The sequence below is a fragment of the Rhinatrema bivittatum genome, chromosome 1, assembly GCF_901001135.1.
Source record: "Rhinatrema bivittatum chromosome 1, aRhiBiv1.1, whole genome shotgun sequence".
Lineage (NCBI taxonomy): Eukaryota > Metazoa > Chordata > Amphibia > Gymnophiona > Rhinatrematidae > Rhinatrema > Rhinatrema bivittatum.
The window spans coordinates 455,668,339-455,690,061 of record NC_042615.1 but is presented as its reverse complement, the minus strand read 5'-3'; the positions used below and the strand labels follow the sequence as shown (position 1 = coordinate 455,690,061).

The 21,723-nt window shown below is 42.2% G+C and overlaps 1 long non-coding RNA gene across 1 annotated transcript; it reads right to left on the bottom strand.

Moving 5' to 3' along the window:
- Nucleotides 1-423: 423 nt before the first annotated feature.
- LOC115081062 lies at nt 424-19,904 on the bottom strand. Its single transcript, XR_003853725.1, has 4 exons — nt 19,835-19,904; nt 17,705-17,748; nt 1,170-1,327; nt 424-760 (listed from the first exon to the last, which is right to left on the bottom strand). It is a non-coding gene; the product is annotated as an uncharacterized LOC115081062 (long non-coding RNA).
- Nucleotides 19,905-21,723: the final 1,819 nt, after the last annotated feature.

Below are 21,723 nucleotides of genomic sequence, written 5' to 3'. Positions count from 1 at the left end.
GTTAGAAATTAATCACTGTCATTAAATTGTTAAGAGCAAAATAATGAGACATTGATGAAGTGGCTCCAGTTTGAGCACAGTGTATAAAAATTAGATTATGCAGAACTAAATCAGGAGTTTAGGGATATCATTTCAGAGAATACTCTTCCCGGATGGAAAAGCAAAGGGGGATGTTCAAGGGTGTTATACATCTCTGGCAAATGCAAAATGAACAGGCTGCCTTCCTTTCTTTGCTTTTATAGAAAAAAAAAGGTTTTGTTCATAGAAACTGTCTCTACTGCCTAATAAAAGTGGTGAAGTAACAAGGCAGTCTTTCTGGAAGTCTACAAGCAACTTTTGTTTATGATATTGGCAGGGTGATGGACAGCATTCCATTTAAAATATATTTATATCATCCAAATGCATAGCAATATTTGTCAATCAAAAATTGTGCTGCACACAGCAAACCAGATTTAATTTGCATTAATAAATCATGAAGTGTAAAAGATGTACAACCTCTCTATTTTATTCTTGGTGGTGCAGGTATAGTGATGGTGATGGTGGGCTGGGATGGAGGGGCAGAGGTGAGGGTTCTAATGGTCTCTTTTTGTGTATATAGAGGATCCAGGAAGACCCAATACAGTATAGCAGCATCTTTCCACAATCCCAGTATGCCTTCAGAAAGCCTGGTATAAGGTAGAGGAAACTGAAGGAGGCAGATAAAGGTTGTGGCAGGCAGATGGTTGTTTGGTTGGTGTCCAAAAAGCCACTAATGAAGTTTCTGCACATGTGAAACACAAAGAGAAATGCATCTATATTAGATATAATGTTTCTAGCTGTTTACAGCAACATTACAGATATCTGGCATAGTGAGAACTATTTAGGGGACAAAAGAAGACTCCTTAACTTAATGCCCCCCCTGAGACCAAAGGATTCCTAGTTAGCCATTAATGGGCAGCTGCCATGTCCACAGACCCACATGGCTGTGCATGAGCTCCACCATTGATGGGGCGCTCAGGCCCACCCTGCTTCATAGCTGAATGTGCATTCTCTTGTGCCCCTCCCAGGAGGAAGAGGCATAAGCAAATCACCTCACTGTCCTTCCAGCATTGATCAGGGTTTGGCAGGACAGTTCGGCAATGGGGTGTCCTACTTTTACCCCTTCCCACCCAGGCATATGGCAGGCTCACCACTTGGCTGTCACAGCTCCTTCCCGGCATGCCATGCTGCAAAATCTTCAGGTGGACAGCCCAAAAAAGGGACACAATTAGTTGGCTGCCCATACCGTTCCCCTTTGGATCTCATCTCCCTTGCCAGGTGTTCTGTCTGTGGAGCAGCATGGTTCCTACTAATAAATAAATAAAGAAATGAGCAAGAGACATCAGTTTCTTAATTTTTAAATTCAGAAACCTATTAAGATTAAAGAAGTGCCCATCAGTCACCCCTGCGAGGGATTCCGGCATGAAGAAAGCCCTGTTTCAATCACATGAACACCTCAGACCCCACCACTTTATTTATTTCTCCCGTGTGAATGTCCCTACCGTCAGCTGCCATGGCACAGATCCATCGTGCCCATACACCAGGCTCAGTTCCCCAATTAGATGGGGTGGATCTCACATTAGCGATAGAGGTAGATCAGAAATGCCCAATTTATGCCCCTGAAGAGCAAGTAGATGATATGGACCCACAAGGGGTCCAATGCTCCTGGCATCCCGACAGTGAGGTTCCAATAATAAGAAAAGTAGTCCAACTAAAAACCTCACCTGAGCTAAAAATTTCTAACGTATCCCTATCAATTAAACAGCAGAATGAAAATACAAACAAAAAACAAACTTTGAAATATTTGTATGCTAATGTCAGAAGTGTACAAAGGAAGAAAGGAGAATTAGAATGTATGGTGGTGAATGATTACATAGACTTAATTGGCATCTCAGAGATATGGTGGAAGGAGGATAACCAATGGGACAGTCTATACTCGGGTACAAATTATATTGCAATGACAGAGAGGTGCACCCGGGAGGCAGTGTAGCGTTTTATGTCCGGGATGGCATAGAGTCCAACAGGATAAACATCCTGCACGAGACTAAATGCAAAATCAAATCTTCCCTTGTGTGTTGGGGAAGACTATAGTGATAGGAGAATATTACCCTCCACCTGGTGAAGATGGTGAGACGGACAGTGAAATGCTAAGAGAAATTAGGAAGGCTAACCAAATTGGTAGTGCTGTAATAATGGGAGATTTCAATTGCCGGCAAAAAATTAGTGGAAACCAAGATAGATATTATAGCCTAAAAGGTGTCAGCAAGCCTGTCGTTGTGACACTTAAAAAAGTGACCAACCGGTCTACACATCACCCACCTTCAAAAATTCTTTTTAATGAAATGTATATTTTTTTAATTTTTAAATTATTATAAAATGTCCTCAAATATGCAATAGTGAAAGACTCTTTGCATTCTATTTCAATAGACCCAACACGGCCCGTGTTTTGCTGTGAAGCTTCTTCAGGGGCATGCAATGATATCAATAATGACGAGTCACATCACTTATATACCTAAAAATCATTAACAAAATCAGTTCCAATCCTTTGTCGAAAAATAGGAAGACAGAAAAATACTTATCTGTACATGAACTGGCTACCGTTTAGAAATGGACACAGCGTCTCAATGTCTCTTCGCCAGGAAGCAAAGGAAACGAAGCCGAGGCTTTTTTTTGGGGGGCCCTATTTTCATGTTAGTGCGCACTAACCTGGCAGAGTTAGTGCGCACTATCTTTAGTGCGCACTAACTCAAAAATGAATTTTTCCTGAAATTTCGGAAAAAATCAATCATTTTCGGTTCTCCCGAACCATTCCAAATTAGGCAATTTCATTCACATTTCCTAATTCAGGAAAAACGATTGCACATCCCTAGTAGATTTACATATTGTTCCCCATCCAGTCATTAGTTCAAATTTGATCATTTTATGATCACTATAGCCAAGTGGTGCCACCATCATTACCTCTCTCACCAGATTCTGTGGTCCACTACAAATTAAATCTAAAATAGCTCCCTCCCTCATTGGTTCCTGAACCAATTGCTTCATTATGCAGTTGTTTATTCCATCCAGGAACTTTATGTCTCTAGCATGTCCTGATGTTACATTTATCCAGTCAATATTGAGGTAATTGAAATCTCACAAATTAAATAGAGTGCAAAACAACCCCAATCTTAAGCCCTAGTACTGCGGTCCATGACACACTGTCAGGCTTTTTCACAATTTCACAGTTTGCTGGCGGAGTCTAAAATAACTTTGGTTTGACCCCATAATTTGTTTATGTTGGTAATTGAAATCTCCCATTATTACTGCACTGCCAAATTGGTTAGCTTCCCTGATTTCTCTTAGCATTTCATCATCTGTCTGACCATTTTGGCTAGGTGGATGGTAGTGTACTATCACTTTATTGTTACCCAACACGCATGGGATTTCTACCCATATAGATTCTACTGAGCATTTAGTCTCTTGTATAATCTTTATCCTGTTGGACTCTATACCCTCCTGGAAACAAAGTACCACATCCCCACCAAGTTGATCCTCCCTATCATTGCAATATAATTTGTAAAATCAGAAAAAAGAGCACTATAGTCCCCAGATACAACTAAATTAAACAAAAAAAGGGGAACATCAATATACATTTTTCTTTACCTCCACTCACTAGAAAAAACATTTTTAATAATTATTTTAATTTTTAATCATTATTTCTATTTTTATTTTATATATTTGTAATTATTGCCAATCAAACTATCTATGTATAAAAATGAGACCACATCAGCAAGCCAAATGAAGTACCCCATCTCCCGACAAGGTCTTCTGAACTACTCAATCATTTGCGGTTTCACTTTAAAGACGTTACAAAATAAATTGCTTGAATTCCAACTTTAGCAAAAACATCTAGCAACAGCTATCCTTTAAACAATGGCTCGACAACAGCCGGTTTCACATATCCTGCTTCTTCAGGAGCCATATATTCATCTGCTTCTCATAAACAAGGTAGATGCTCAGATGCTAAATCGCTTGCTGTGTCCCAAATCTGGCTTCATAAATTACTCCCAGACATCCTGTCTCAACCATCTTCACTAGTGGAACAGAGTGGAACAGAATGAAGATGAATATATGTGACACTCAATGCAAAAGACTGGAATGCCCTACTCTTGCTGCTGAACTGCTGAACTGCTACCATCATCTTAATTTTGTTGAGCTCCTAGTTAAGTTTAGGTTACTAAGGGTGTCATTTATCAAAATGCGATAAGGCATTTTCCATTGTGAAAAGCCCCGTTAATGCATACAATAGCACCATATCGTATGGTGTGATGCAAATTCCGAAAATAGGAGTGGAGAGTGGGCTGGCTTAGCCTGTCTGCAAAGAGCTATCGCACAGCTGTAACGCCGATTTTAACAACACCTCTTTGAATTGTGTTAGGCTGTGCGATAGCTGCCGTGACCATGCGGTAAGGTTTCATCGCCCTTTGTAAGGTGAATTGAAGGGCAAGGTAGAGCCAGGTAGAGAGTCCATCAAGCTATGTTGAGAGAACATTGCCCAAATCTCATCTTGGAGTGAGTTTCCTCACTCCAAAGGTCATCAAATCTTCACAAGAGACCACTGTTCTGTTCGTATGTGTCACGTAGAATGTCAAAGTGGCCCCTAACCCCCTATCCCATTGGTCCCCAAACCTGTCCTGGAGAGTTACCAGCCAGTCATGTTTTTGGGATATCCACAATGAATATGCATGAGAGAAAATTTGCATGTTATAGAGGCAGGGCATGCAAATTTTCTCACATGCATATTCATTGAGGATATTCCAAAAACCCGACTGGCTGGTGGCCCTCCAGGACAGGTTTGGGGACCACTGCCCTACACTCTTACCTAAACCCCACCTCGAGTTACTAGGTGGGCCTACCATAGGGATACAAATACCTAGCTATGGGAATGACATTATGGCCAGTCTCTCTCTCTCTCTCTCTCTCTCACACTAACAATGGTCCCCTAGCAGTTGAATGCAGGAAATTACAACAGGTCTGGCACTTATCACAGAATCTGAAAATGGTATTGCAATAAATGCTATATTAGCATAAAACACACTGCTATTGCATGCAGTACTTACCACATTTTGATAAATCAGGCCTAAGGGAGTTAGAATTAGAGTACTTTAAATTTACAAGTATATTTACTAATTAATCTGCTAGTGTCCTACAAGGGGATGTTTAAACTCTCAGTAAGGGAAGGTGCAATAGTATGATATAGATAAGAGCCTGATTGATTTTTAATGAGAAATTATCTCTTGCCTACAAATCAAGGGTTGAGCTAGGGGTGGGTGGGTTGGAAAGAAAGACACTAGAATTAACTCCCTCTGGCTTGCTTATTATCTCAGACACAGACAAATTCTAAAGAATATATCCCACTATTTCATCTTTCTTCAAACATTTGTAAGTCCTAAGATTTCCCTATACTTATCAATCCTCTTCAACTACCATTACATTGATCTTCACTAAAAGGCTTGAAAGGTTTGAGATTTGCATGCCTAACAGTTCACACCTCTGGTCCTCTTCTACTGCAAAGCATGCAGGGCCTCTGGAAACTGGGGCTGTGGAGTTCAAAGCCTGTATCGTTCACTGTGACCTCTGGAGCCCTCTCCTGGGGGATGCTGGGAGCAGTATGTGGATGAGCCTTCTGGTCCTCTTCTACTGCAAAGGGTACAGGACCTCTGGAAGCTGGGGCTGGAGAATTCAATCCCTGGATCATTTGCTGTGACCTCTGGAGTCCTCTCATGAGGGATGCTGGGAGCAGTACGCAGTCCTATTCAACTGCAAAGGGTGTGGGGTCTCTGGAAGCTGGGGCTGTGGAGTTTAAAGACTAGCTCGCTCACTGTAATCTCTAGAGTCCACTCCTGGGGGATACTGGGAGCAGTATGCAGTTGAGCCTTCTGATCCTCTTATACTGCATTTATAATAATAATGTATTTCTCACACACTCCATCCTTTATATTATTTACAATATTCATCCATAATTTTAAAACCACATAAAAATTTAAAAAAAGAAAAAAAAAGTGATCATTCTCAGCCCCCTTAAAAGAAAAAGACCTGTGCTAGTCTTCAATCCCCTGTTCCAAGGTCTGGTTGGAAAAAGAAGGTTATTAAATGCTTTTTAAAAAGCTTATGATATTCAATTAACCTGAAATTTACTGGAATTGTGGTCGAGATAGTGAATCTGGCTATGTATATCATCCTCTCTTAAGCTTCATTCAAATGTTCCAGCTTTGGAGATGGAATCTCCAGCTACATTTGGCTGATAGAATACAGTGCGCGCACTGGATGATATAGTCTCAATATGGCAGAAATAAATAAAGGTGCTTCATTGTTCAGAACTTTGTGCACTGTTGTGACTAGCTTATATTTTATACACTATAATACAGGCACCCAATGAAGAAATGTCAGTACTGGAGTTATATGGTCATGAGAGTGTGTCCCAGTCAATATCCTATCCATCGCATTCTGCACCATCTGCAAACCTCTGATTGCATTGGAAGAAAGGTCCATGTGGATAGAACTACAATAGCCTAACCCTAACCTAGAAAGTAGCTTATCAACTGGATCCATATAATTGTTAAATAGTGAGATCAATATTCAAAACTAAACATTTAACTAGATAACTTGGAATTAGATGGATAAACTTGGAGTTAGATAGAAAACTTGTGAGTTAAAATGGATAACTTGTATACATCTAAATGGCTTTGAATATTGACCTCAGTGTAGACAAAATAGCAGAGCCCTGCAGCTCACCAGCAGGCAGGTGAAAACATAGTCTGTGGAGCCTTGTCTCACTTGGTTTCTTCTATATACAATGCAAAGCACTGCTGCACCACTCCAGATATCAACTAAAATCAATAGATATTTAATACCACTATTAATGCCCTTTCTAATTATGTCAAGACTGGATAGATGCAAATCCTCTGTACTATGAAACTTTCTAAAACCAATTAGATATTGATCAAGAAGAGTGTGGTTGTTGAGGTAATCAGTAAGCTGTCTCATACTACTGTTTCAATAACCTTAGTCAGAATTGATAAGGAAGAAACTGGTCTATTGTTTGCTAGTTGGCCAGGATCAAGCATAGGATTCTTCAGTAAAGTCCTAATCAAGACAACTTTTAAATGAAACAGCGGATGTCAACAAAGCATTAATAATACTGGCAATGGAAGGAGATATATCATCTTTCAGGCCTTCAACAAATTGGTAGAACATGGCGGAATTAGCAATGAGCTGGAATTGTTTAATGATTCAATACATTGAAGTACTTCCGTCAAAGCAATCTCGAAAATGTATCCCAATTAGGATCCTTGTTTAATGGAATTTCAAATGGTGGCACGGTATTAATTGCATCACTTGCATGTAATGTTATTTTCACACTTAGATATGTGACAAATTGCTCAGAAGAGACCTCAATAGTCTGCATCTGTGTAGATTTATTAGTTATACGTGATGCTACAATTAAAAATAAGACTAATGAATATTTATAGTTGACTGAATTTGGTTACCAGAATTTAATTTTTTGGCATCATTCCCAGCTAGCCTGTTTTGTTTGAAATACAATGTTTGGACGTCACTTGATTGTGATTTGCACCAATATCATTCATCTTTCCACAGTCTCTATTTATTCTGTAAAAGTGATTTATTAAACAGGGAACATTGGCCAAGCAACAGTCAATTATTTGAGAGAAACTACTTTATCAACTGTCAAGACCAAAGTATCTAACAAGCAATCTACTGTATGGTTTATGTCTAACTGATCTACCCTATCTACATTAGGGACTCAAGTGATACATGTTGTCGATTTGCTAAGGAGTTAGCAATCTGTTATATATCTGCTGTTCCAGTTAGCAATCTGTTATGGTTCTGCTATGGAGAAGATGCTTGATGGGAGGAGCAATCAGATAGGAGGAGCAATCTGTAGAGAAAGCTCTGTGTAGTGGGCTCCTGGAGAGGGAGGAGTCAGCAATCTTGTAGTGTCTCAGATATCGTCTTGCTAAGGAGTAGCAATCTGTAATGAATCTGATATAGTTGTGGGTGGATTCCTGGGCCGATGGCAGATGACCATGCTCCCGGGAGGATACCCCGAGAGGGACCATTGGCTAGGCTGGTGTATGGAGACAGACACACATTAGTTCTTTTATTAAATAGGTTATTAGAAACCACCAGAGGTGGCAGTAGTGAGCTGATATACCCGGCAGGGCTGTAGTCTCTCAGGTACTGGAACAATGGTCCCAGGATAGTTGAGCTGTTGAGAAACTGTAGAAAGTGAGTAGGCAGAGTAGGCAGAGATCATGAATAGAACTAGATGACAAAACTCACGTAAGGTCTCAAGTAAGCTCAGGAGCTGGAAAGGACAAGGCCCTCGAGGAGCAAGTACTAGGGATGTGAATCGTTTTAGGACGATTAAAATTATCGTCCGATAATTTTAATATCGTCTTAAACCGTTATGGAACACAATACAATACAGATTCTAACGATTTATCGTTATAAATCGTTAGAATCGTGAGCCGGCACACTAAAACCCCCTAAAACCCACCCCCGACCCTTTAAATTAAATCCCCCACCCTCCCGAACCCCCCCCCCAATAACTTAAATAACCTGCGGGTCCAGCGGCGGTCCGGAACGGCAGCGGTCCGGAACGGGCTCCTGCTCCTGAATCTTGTCGTCTTCAGCCGGCGCCATTTTCCAAAATGGCGCCGAAAAATGGCGGCGGCCATAGACGAAAAAGATTGGACGGCAGGAGGTCCTTCCGGACCCCCGCTGGACTTTTGGCAAGTCTCGTGGGGGTCAGGAAGCCCCCCACAAGCTGGCCAAAAGTTCCTGGAGGTCCAGCGGGGGTCAGGGAGCGATTTCCCGCCGCGAATCGTTTTCGTACGGAAAATGGCGCCGGCAGGAGATCGACTGCAGGAGGTCGTTCAGCGAGGGTTCCGGCGCCTCGCTGAAAGACCTCCTGCAGTCGATCTCCTGCCGGCGCCATTTTCCGTACGAAAACGATTCGCGGCGGGAAATCGCTCCCTGACCCCCGCTGGACCTCCAGGAACTTTTGGCCAGCTTGTGGGGGGCCTCCTGACCCCACGAGACTTGCCAAAAAGTCCAGCGGGGGTCCGGAAGGACCTCCTGCCGTCCAATCTTTTTCGTCTATGGCCGCCGCCATTTTTCGGCGCCATTTTGGAAAATGGCGCCGGCTGAAGACGACAAGATTCAGGAGCAGGAGCCCGTTCCAGACCGCTGCCGTTCCGGACCGCCGCTGGACCCGCAGGTTATTTAAGTTATTTGGGGGGGGGGTTCGGGAGGGTGGGGGGATTTAATTTAAAGGGTCGGGGGTGGGTTTTAGGGGTTTTAATGTGCCGGTTTTTTGATTTTTTCGATTTTTAACGACCCGCAGGTTATTTAAGTTATTTGGGGGGGGTTCGGGAGGGTGGGGGATTTAATTTAAAGGGTCGGGGGTGGGTTTTAGGGGGTTTTAATGTGCCGATTTTTCGATTTTCGATTTTATAAACGATTTTTATAAAACGATTTTTCACGATATTTTACCCCCCCAAACGGCAACAATACGATTCCCTCCCCCTCCCAGCCGAAATCGATCGTTAAGACGATCGAGGACACGATTCACATCCCTGGCAAGTACCTGGTTCCAGGGAAAGCTCTGAGAGAGCGATGGAAACTCACAGTTGTTTGTAGCAGTGATAGCTTCCAGGCAGTAGAGAATCTTCAGAGTGTCCAGGAACATGGGCCCTCGAGGAGCGAGTACCGGTTCCTATCTGTAATCTGAAAATAAGAAAAGAGCGAGGCCCCCGAGGAGCGGGTGCCTCTGGTAAATCCGAGGAGGCAGAGTAGCTTGGAACGAATCCCCTTGCGTATCCTTGCTAACTCAGGGTGTCATTTTTCAAAATGCGGTACGGCGTTTTCGCACGCGTTAAGGGCTTATCGCATGCGAAAAGCCCGTTTTCGCATGCGATAGGCCTTTACCGCATGCAAAAACGTGTTTACCGCATGCGAAAACGTGTTTACCGCATGCGATCGCACCATATCGTATGGTGCGATGCAAATTCTAAAAATAGGAGGAGTTAGGGGCGGAGAGTGGGCTGGGCTAGCCTGTCTGCGAAGAGCTATCGCACAGCCATAACGCAGATTTTAACTACACCTCTTTCAAATGCGTTAGGCTGTGTGATAGCGGCCTTGACCATGTGGTGAGGTTTCATCGCCATTTGCGATGTGTCCCATAAGGCTTATTTCAGACGATTTGAAGGCTCCAGAGCCCTGGGGAGGGAGAGAGAGAGAGAGAGAGAGAGACTGGCCATAATATCATGGCCCATAGGCAGGTATTTGTATCCCTATGGTAGGCCCACCTAGTAACTCGAGCTGGGGATTAGGTAAGTGTGGTTGAGAGAATATTGCCCAAATCTCATCTTGGAGTGAGTTTCCTCACTCCGAAGGCCATCAAATCTTCACAAGAGACCACTGTTCTGTTCGTAGGTGTCACGTAGCATGTCAAAGTGGCCCCTAACCCCCTACACACTTACCTAATCCCCATCTCGAGTTACTAGGTGGGCCTACCATAGGGATACAAATACCTGCCTATGGGCCATGATATTATGGCCAGGCGCTCTCTCTCTCTCTCATATCCTTAAAAATGGTCCCCCAGTGGTTGAATGCAGGAAATACAACAGGTCTGGCACTTATCACAGAATCTGAAATGGTATTGCAATTTGCACTAACTTAGCTCTTCGCACAGGTAATTAGCACAAATTGCGATAAATACTATATTAGCATAAAACACACCCCTTTTGCTAATGCATGTGGTACTTACCGCATTTTGATAAATCCAGACCTCAGTTTGTTAGCGTTTTCAAAGACCTTTAAATATTAGAAGCAGATGACGTCATCTCAGGGGGATGCCCCTGAGGTTCGCGCCCTTGCTGGTACAAGAGTCGGGATGCACACACGCCCTAGGCATCAGGACAAGATGGCGGAATTGCAGCATTGAGCCAGTCCGGGGACGCCGGAGGGAGATGGCATGGAGACACCGCGGTAGCCAACCATCCATCAGACCCGGAGGGAGTTGCCACAGATGTAAAGAGGGTGGCGTGAGGATGTCAAGCAGCAACACTCGCAACAATACAAAGTTTGTTCTGGCTCAGATATAACATCTGTGTTTTACTATCCAGGCACTAAACTTTCCCTCCAATCAGTCCTCATGACAAAGATTCTGTAAGTCTAAAATTATTTATTGTACAAGTAAATTCTACTCACAATTGTTGCATTTCAGACGTGAGCCCCAGGCAATAATCTTTGGTAACTGGAGATAAGATAGGAGAAGGGAGAATGGAGTTTGTTGTGTTGTAAGGGTGGGAAGGTAAGAGGAATCTGATGCTGATTTAGTCCTTAGAAGAAGGCGATAAAGGGAAGGTGAAACCTAATCTGTTTCAAGGGGTAACACAGAGCGCTGCTACTCAGAAGCAAGCATGGAGCAAACTGAACTCTCGTTGAGAGCTGCTAAAAGAAACACCACCACAAGCTAGAGGCAGGGGACAGGGTCCAATGGCAGCAAGCCTAAGAACCATGTAACACAGGGGGAGCATGAAGGGCAGTCCTTTGAACCTATAAGGCACCCTGGAAAACTTAAGTTAGATTGAGTGGGATTCAAGCTCTCTCAATGGTGTGAGAAAGTAGGGGGGGGGGGGGGGGGGCCTCTTAAAGGCAAAGGCTCACAGATTTTTATCATAGGTTACAGTGCTTCAGTATAAAGAATCCTCAGAAGGGAGGACTGCACTAAACATAGTTAAACTACAATATAGACAGATACAAACATGTTCCCACTGCTGGGGACAGAACACTGCCCATCTGGTATCGCAAGATACCACTATATCAGCTTTCATATCATTAGACAACAGTGCAGAGATCACTATAACTGGGTCCTTCGATGTTCGTGGAGGTTTGCGATCATCTCAGTCTCTCAGTCATCCAGGCGATGTCTTCTTCAAAGGGTTTCACCAAGCTGAAATGAGTGACAGACAGCACAAATAGAGAAAGAGTATCTAAAGTGGACAATGGTCCACGGAGTTCAAATCTCTTCATACGGCATGAGGAGCACCACCTCATTGATGGGCCTGTAGAAGATCTTGGCTGTCCCTTGGTTCACAGTCTTTACTTCAATCTTGCAACACATCCGTCGTTTCCAGGATAAGTCTTGATGATGAGTCCCAAAGGCCAGCTGTTGCATTGGGCTTGTCTGTCTTTGAGAAGGACAAGGCCACCTTCTCGGATGTTGGGCTTGTTGGACTGCCACTTGCTCCGATACTGAAGGGTTGGCAAGGACTCCTTCTTCCAACGACTCCAAAAGGAGTTGGCAAGCTGTTAAGAAAATGCCATACCATATTGGGTCAGACCAAGGGTCCATCAAGCCCAGTATCCTGTTTCCAACAGTGGGCAATCCAGGCCATAAGAACCTGGCAAGTACCCAAAAACTAAGTCTATTCCATGTAACCATTGCTAATGGCAGTGGCTATTCTCTAAGTGAACTTAATAGCAGGTAATGGACTTCTCCTCCAAGAACATATCCAATCCTTTTTTAAACACCGCTATACTAACTGCACTAACCACATCCTCTGGCAACAAATTCCAGAGTTTAATTGTGCATTGAGTAAAAAAGAACTTTCTCCAATTAGTTTTAAATGTGCCCCATGCCTACTTCATGGAGTGCCCCCTAGTCTTTCTACTGTCCGAAAGAGTAAATAACCAATTCACATCTACCCATTCTAGACCTCTCATAATTTTAAATATCTCTATCATATGCCCCCTCAGCCATCTCTTCTCCAAGCTGAAAAGTCCTAACCTCTTTAGTCTTTCTTCATAGGGGAGCTGTTCCATTCCCTTTATCATTTTGGTAGCCCTTCTCTGTACCTTCTCCATCGCAATTATATCTTTTTTGAGATGTGGCGACCAGAATTGTACACAGTATTCAAGGTGCAGTCTCACCATGGAGCAATACAGAGGCATATGTTGGACTTGTTTCCATTGACTCAGGGTTAGATGACACTGGAACTAGCGGTCTTGCATTCACGATGGCTACCACTTCTTCCAGAAAGGTGGTTAAGACTTCATGGGTGAGTCAAGTTGGTTTGGTTTCTGTTAACATGGCATTAAGAATGCGGCATGCCATGCCAATCCTGCACTCCCATGATCCTTCCATGTGTGAAGAATGAGGAGGATTGAATATTCACATACATTTCTGATCACAAAGATACCTTTTAACGGTAGGATAGTCAATCTTAACTGTAGCAATGTTCAGTTCTTTACAGGTTCCCACGAAGTTAGTTCCACAGTCGGAGCGGATCTGAGTGGCTGAACCTCTGATTGCGAATAATCTACATAATGCATTTATAAAACTTGAGGTATCCAGAGATTCGATGACCTCAATATGCACTGCCCAAATGCTCATGCAGGTGAATATCACTGCCCAACGCTTGTTATTCATCTATCCCCCTCTGGTGCATCTGGACATAACTGACCAGAGTCCGAAAATATCTAGCCCCACATAGGTAAACGGGGGCTCAGTGCTCAGTAGATCTGCTGGCAGTTCGGCCATCTGTTGTTGTTGAAGGTTGCTGCATAATTTGCGACACTTGATGCATTTGTAAATTACAGAGGTGATGCATCGTTTTACTCCTACAATCCATAATCCTGTGGCTCTGACAGCTCCCTCTGTAAAGTGCCAGTCTTGGTGCTTGATAGAGATATGAATCAGAACCAGAATCGGTTTGGTTCTGGTTCCGATTCAAATTGTGCATTTTTTTTCGTCCGGCCCGATCGTTTTTTTTTTATCTGCTATGCCCGATCCGATAAACAAAAAACCCACCCCAACCCTTTAAAACCACTCCCTTAGCCTCCACCACCCTCCTGACACCCCCCCCCCCCCAAATGTTTTAAAATTACCTGGTGGTCCAGCGGGGGTCCCAGGAGCGTTCTCTGTCGCTTGGGCTGTCGGCGGATAAACAAAAAACCCACCCCGACCCTTTAAAACCGCTCCCTTAGCCTCCATCACCCTCCCGACCCCCTAAAAAACATTTTAAAATTACCTGGTGGTCTAGTGGTCCCCGGGAGCGATCTCCCGCTCTCGGGCCGTCGGCTGCCACTAATAAAAATGGCGCCGATGGCCCTTTGTCCTTACCATGTGACAGGGTAACCGTGCCATTGGCTGGCCCCTGTCACATGGTAGGAGCACTGGATGGCCAGCGCCAACTTTAAAAATCAAGCCGATAGTAAGGGGAAAATTGATGTTTAAATCACCTCCCATATTTTTCATTATGCTTGTTTCATGGATACTGACTGAGAAATCAAAAGGCATTTTTTAATTACACATAGAAAAATAGACATAGAAACGTAGTGGCCTAAGAAGAACAATCTTCAAAGTGATTTAGTGACGTTAAAAACATTTTCCCACATTAAACTGACCTAAAATTGCCTTTGTGTTGTTCTACAATCTGCAGACGTTTTGTCTCATCAAGAACATGCATTCCAGGGGGCATCTTTAGATCAGGGAGGAAACATACAGGTAAAGATGAAATTTTCACATCTTTGCATGTACTTTCCTGATCAAAATCTCCTTGTAAGAAAAGCAGACCCAAGTGACCATTTGAACTCTGTACCTGCAAGATCCACTGGGCTGGCTGGCTGCTATACTGTAACAATTGTAAATGGTCTGTATTGTACCTGTTCTTCTCCATAGACTGTAATGGTCATTGAAATGAAAGGGGGATCAAGTGAATGAAACAAATAGGAGTCAATTAATTTAGGTGACCCCAGAAAGAAAGAAATAGGACCCAATTCTTTTTGGGATGTCATTCATTTTAAATGAATGCACCTCCCTATTGGCTATTAGGTGTTTTGATGTCAAAATGTACTTTATTGACACTGTACTACTGTAATACTGACCCAATATCTATCAACACATAAGCAAGTTCACATAATGTTCACTTCAATGCTTAGCAAGCACTTTCATGTTACTAAGCAGAGTTACCAGCTTGCCAGTGGCACAAATGGCCATCCCTCACAGCATGTGCAAAAATGTCTCTCTCTCACACACAGTGTATGTGTGTGCACTGCTGGTTGACTCCTTTTGCTGTCAGAGAAGAAACTGACAAGGCAGCACTTCTGTTCACTGCTATCTGTCTTTCTCTGCAAACATGCAGTGCGCTGTGCAAAGTAATACAGGGACACAAAATCATTTGCTGTTCACTGCTTCTCTGTCTTTAGTGCACTGTCCTGCTGCAGTGAACAGACAGAAAGCAGTGCTTCTCTCTCTCTCTCTCTCTCTCTCTCACAGTGAGAATATTGTAACTGCAGTAATGAAGATAACAAAAAATTCTGCCAATACCAAAAATCTTCTCCTTTTTTAAACATTTTAAAAGAGCTTCCAAAAAACATTTCACTGTGAAATACAATAGAGAAATTTGTATTTATTTTTATTTATGAATTTAAAATTACTTCTATCCCATGCCCTGCAAATTTCGGGGTGGGTTACATAACTAACATACAACTTTTTAAACAACAGTCAAAATCAGATTTAGAAACAAAAAATGAAGAATAAAATAATAGACTCAGCAAGTGGTCCTCAATAATCTCTTCAGAAAATGGAATCATTTTCTATTTGGAAGGCCTGAATAAATAGTAGGGATGTGAATCGTTTTTTGATGATTTAAAAAATCGTCTGATATTTTTTAAATCAAAAATCGTTAGAGTGCGCGATACAATACAAATTCCCCCGATTTATCGTGAAAAATCGTTAATCAGGTACGGGAGTTATTTGGGGGGAGGATGGGAAAACCAGCACACCAAAACAACCCCTAAACCCACCCCGAACCTTTAAAACGAATCCCTTACCCTCCCAAATCCCCCCAAAATGTTTTAAATTACCTGGTGGTCCAGCGGGGGGGGTCCCAGCGTGATCTCCCGCTCTCGGGCCATCGGCGCCATTTTGGCTGCCACTAATAAAAATGGCGCCGATGGCCTGATTAAAAAAAAAAAAACACCCGACCCTTTAAAACTTACCCCTTTAAAGATGGCACTGGCCATTCAGTGCTCCTACCATGTGACAGGGGCCGGCCAATGGCACGGATTCCCTGTCACATGGTAAGGGCAAAGGGCCATCGGCGCCATTTTTATTAACACAGCCGATGGCCCGAGAGTGGGAGATCGCTCCCCGCACCCCCACTGGACCACCAGGTAATTTTAAAATGTTTTTTGGGGGTTCGGGAGGGTGGAGGAGGGTTTTTTTTTGTTATCAGATCGGGTGCAGCTGATAACAAAAAAAAAATCGAGCCGGATGATAAAAATTTTAAGATTTGAATCGGAACCGGAACCGATCAGATTCCAGTTCCGATTCACATCTCTAATAAATGGTTACATTTTTATAGTTTTCTTAAATTCCTTGTGACTGGATATTGACCATATTTGTAGCGGGATTGAATGCCATATCACTGGTCCTGAAATAGAAAATGTTATTTCATGAGTCATTACTAGTCTAGTGTGTTTCACAACTAGGGTGTCAAGAAGATATTTCAGTGGGAGGACATCTGCGTCACTTGAGCCAGGTGCCAGCTATTGTATAGTTTAAAAAAGCATTTCACCTTGTTTGGTCCTCTGTCCTGTGTTCTTGTCTGCTCCCTCCTCACCCTATTCAGATTACTACCTCTCAAGATTTGCTTGGTTGTTATAGTTATCAGTCTCATTGCAGCATTTTTACAAGGGTTATATAGACATAATTTAATTTATTTTAATCACTCTTATACTGCCTTTCAAGACAAATCAAATTAGTTACAATGAAAAAGGAGATTACGCAACAATGAAAAGTAGAAAAACAAATGAAACAAAACATTTTATTGCTATTTGTTAGCACCCTCCATTCATTTCTGGGGACCATGAATGAAATGAAAGTGGTTTCATTCAGTGTATTTTACCATTTGTTTCAAATAAATGCACATTCTTATTAGAATCATAGACTACTTCTTTTACTGGGGTTCTAATTTCTTTCACAAAATTAGAATTCAATGTTGCTCTCAACGTATGTGCTAATGGTTTATCAAGCCTTTTCCTTTTATCATAAAGCAACTGCTTTACTCTTCTCATGTTATGGACAATTACAGATTTATGCATGACTACCTCTTTTACATGAGTTTAATCATATCACTAATGCAAAGAATCAAACCTCCTCAATTTGGCCCTAGCTTTTACCTCGATTCTCTTAGATATTGATTCCCGGCTTCAAATATTTCTATCAATGCCTCCCTAGTAGTCACCTTGGCAGATTCCCACAAAATATCTTCAGGCATATCACCATTATCATTTCTTTCAAATAATTTCTCCAGAGCCTCTTCAACTGATGAGTAAACATACTCATCTCTCTACAAATTTTCATTCAATTTTTATAACCTCTTGGTGGATGGGCCTGATTAATTAGCTCTACTTGAGCATGATCAGACCATTCAGTAAGACCCAAAATGAGCCAAACAAATTGATGGTAGAGCTCACTAGTTCAAGAAAATAAAATCTATCATCAGAGTTATGTGGGGAAGAAAAATAATAAAGCAATTTTTTGGGAATACAAATATCTCTACAAATCCACCAAGTCCATTTTCATGGACTAAATGCTTAAACAACAAACCTTTTCCTCCTCAGCTCCTTAGACATCAGTCCTGTCATCTGGATCTGAGGAAATAACCAAATTAAAATCACTCCCAACTGTCTCTCAACCATTGGGGAATAAATACATTTCTTAAAACAGTTAGAATGGAATTCAATTTGATTAACATTTAGAGAATAGATCGAGGTCAGAGTTTTAAAAACAAATCTAACCACTTGCCCTTTCCCAGAGGATTTCCTTACGTTTACTTACAGTAAATGGAAAATCTTGCCTAACTAGGTTCTCTCAGCTCCTATCTTGACATTAGCAGAAACAAAGAAAAAGGAGTGAGTAATATATGTACTCTTAATAGAAAGGTCCCATCTCTTCTAAAATACATTTCTTGAATAAAGTAAACCAAATATTTTTTCTTTAGAACCTTCCTTGCAAGCAAGGTTTGTTTAAATGGCGAATTAAAACCTTTCACATTTAGAGCCTACATTTCAAACCTATGTGTAGTACAGCATATAAGTGGATGTGTGGAGATTTTATTCTAATATTTTATAAACTGTTTAATGCAAGCTGCAGAATTTCTAAAAAAAACATAGTTCTGCTCTGAAAATACATGAGTATGTTTAAGGATATGTTGATATTTCAAATGCAAGAAAACAAATGCTCAGTCAACCTAATTTATGGGGTGGTTATGAGTATTAAAGAGGAAGTAAAATTGATGGGTGTTATTTTGGATTCATCTTTGACCATGTTAAAATATATTGCCCAGGTGACTAAGAATATATATTTAAAGGTGAAGATGTTGAGACAGAATAGATCTTTTTAAAGATAAATCTGTCCTAAGATTGGTGGACTATACACTTATTTATTTATGTATTTATTTATTTAAGGCTTTTATATACCGACTTTCTTGATACAAATCAAATCAACTCGGTTTACATCGAACTAAGCAGAACTATAACCAACCAATCAACAAGAGACAATTTAAAGGAGCATAAAGTTACATTATAACAAGGATGCCTTAACTGGGAGAAGGAAAAAAAGAGGGGGAGAACGAAGATAAATTACTATATACAATGGAATATGGGAGGTATGCAAGGAGCCGACCTCATGATGACTTGTGAGCATGATTAGCATTTGTTTATTTACATAAGCGATATGATAGTTCTAAATCAGGCTGTTGGGCTAGTGGCGGGGAAGGCTCGGCAGAATAGCCATGTCTTTAGTTTCTTTTTAAAAGTTAGTAGACAAGTTTCCTGCCTGAGGTCCGGAGGCATGGCGTTCCAGATGGAGGGCCCTATGATAGAGAATGTCCTGTCTCTGATATTTGAGTGGTGTACAATTTTGATTGGGGGAACATGTAAGAATCCCTTGTAGGCATCTCTTAAGGGTCTTGTTCTATACCAAACTGATTACTGCAATGCCTTGTAATTGGGATTATCAGGGATATTAACTCAAAAATTGCAAGTAGTTCAAAATATGGTGGCTCGAGTGATCACTGGCAGTATTAGATGATCTCATGCAGGACCTTTATTGAAAAGCCTGCATTGGTTGCCCATGTCAGTGTGTGGCAAATTCAAAAATTTGCTTTGGCATTGAAATCTCTACATGGCTTAGGCTTCCATCAACTGAGGGGTGGATTAAAATGGGTAGAAACTGGCAGGTGTTTATGGTCAATCAAAAGACGGCTTTTACAGAGTCCAGCAGCTAAATCTTTTCACCATGTGCAGCTTCAAAATAGGTTTTAATTCTTTGTGTTACCAGCTTTGTGGAATAATTTGTCACAAAAGATAAGGGAGGAAGTAGACCTACTGAAGTTTTGTAAGCAGATAAAAACCTGGTTGATGAAAGAGATGGAAGAAGATCGATATGTTATAAAGGTGGTCAATAATGTGTTTTGATTTTATTTTTTATATATATATTTTATTTTTTATATGAGATTTGATAAAATTGTCATGTGATTAAATTGTAATGGCTTACAGAGATTATATCAGTTATGTGATTAACAAATAAATTTAAATAAATAAATACATTTTATAAGCATATGTCATATATTTTAGGTGCAGTAAAACAATTACATGTATGCGTACTTAGCACAATTTATATGCAGAGGCAGGTCATTTATAAAGTATGCACATGTACCATTTTGAAAATACCTACTTGCATGTGTACTTGATATCACCAGTTTGCCAATATCTCCACCAGTTCACCCAGACCTATGAACAAAAACTTCAGACAAATCAATGTCACTTCCACAAGTGAATGAGCAGGAGTAAAAGTTTCCAAATAACGTCCGTATTGTATATACAGATATTTCTTACAAAATTGCACCTACCAAGCAACCATGCCTAGAAACACCTCAACCTACCCCATTTTTTGTATAGGTAAAATGTATGCAAGAAATGGAAAATACACATGGGGCAGATTTTAGAAAAGTACGCCCACGCGTACTTTTGTTCGCGCGACCGACGCAAACAAGAGTATGCCGGATTTTAATAGATACGCGCAAAATCGGCAGCCTGCGCGTGCTGAGCCATGCAGCTTGCCTCCGTTCCCTCCGAGGCCGCTCCGAAATCAAAGCGACCTTGGAGGGAACTTTCCTTCCACACCCCCCCGCACCTTCCCCTCCCTTCCCCTACCTAACCCACCCCCCAGCCCTATCTAACCCCCCCTACCTTTGTTTAAAAAGTTACACTCCCGAGGCAGGCGTAACTAGCGTGCACCGGTGGGATGCTGGGGCGCCATCACTGACCCGGGGGCTGGTCCGGAGGCCTCGGCCATGCCCCCGGAATGCCCCTGGGCCGGCACCATGCTCCCGACACAACCCCCGGAATGCACCCGGACGGCGTGCCGCCCTCGACACGCCCCCCAGCACGGCCCCCCCTAGCAAAGCCCCGGGAATTACGCGAGTCCCGGGGCTTGCACATGCCACCGAGCCTATTCAACATAGGCTCAGCGCACGCAGGGGGAGCTGAAGCCTCAGACTTATGAAGGCCAAGGATTCAGCCTAGTCCTAGGCCCGATGCCTGGATTTAAGCCTAGACCCAGGACTGATGACATGGCCCAGCCCGGAGTGCTGGGTCCCGACATCGGAACGTCAGCCAGACCCAGGTTTGATGCAGCAACCCAACCCAGAAGCCGAGGCCTCTGCCCAGACCTAGGCCTGATGCCGTGACCCAACCCAGAGGCTGGATCCTGATACTGGGGCCTCAGCCTATCCTGCAGCCTTGGCCACGGCCTGATGCCACAACCCAACACAGAGGTCGGGTCGAATGCCAGGGCCTTGGCCTGGATCCAGGTCCGATGCAATCTGACCCGGAGACCAGGTACTGATGCTGGGGCCTCAGCTAAGGCTGGTGCCCAGACCCAGGTATGACTCTGTAACCTGACCCTGAGGACAGGTTTCTATGTTAATTAACTCCAGTGTAACCCCAGCAGATGCCGTCATTGTGCTTCGGGAAGAAGAAAGAAGGGGATGCGTGAAGAAGAGCATCAAACCCAGCTACAACCTTGATTTGAAAATATGTATTTATTTAATTGTATTTATATCCTGTGCCCTCCGAGGTTCTGTGTGGGTAAACTATTTCGTCCAAACTCAAGCCTAGCTAAGCAGAAATGTTAAATAACTAATTACACCACAACAGCTAGAATATGTAAAGAGAGTGAAGAGGGTACCAAGTAGAGAATAAAGATAACCATAAAATAGTCAGAACCAAAAAATCTCAATCCAATGTAAAAAAAAAAAAAAAAAAAAAAGAGAAAATGGCCCTAATCCCTTAACAATTAAGCAACTGTTTTCAGCATTATATTGTCAAATCAGATAACCACCCACAGACATACAACTGGCTGCCCCTCCCCCCAAAATACTAGCCTACAGCAGGTAAAAATATTTTATTTTTCAAGAAGAGAAAAAATGAAAAGAAAGTCACTAAAAAACAAGGCTGTAATCTGAGATCGACACTTTAAGAGACTAAAACTACAATGGGCAGACAGACTTTTATTTTCCCTTGAGAATGATCTGGATAGGACAGTCTAAATTTCTTCCTATG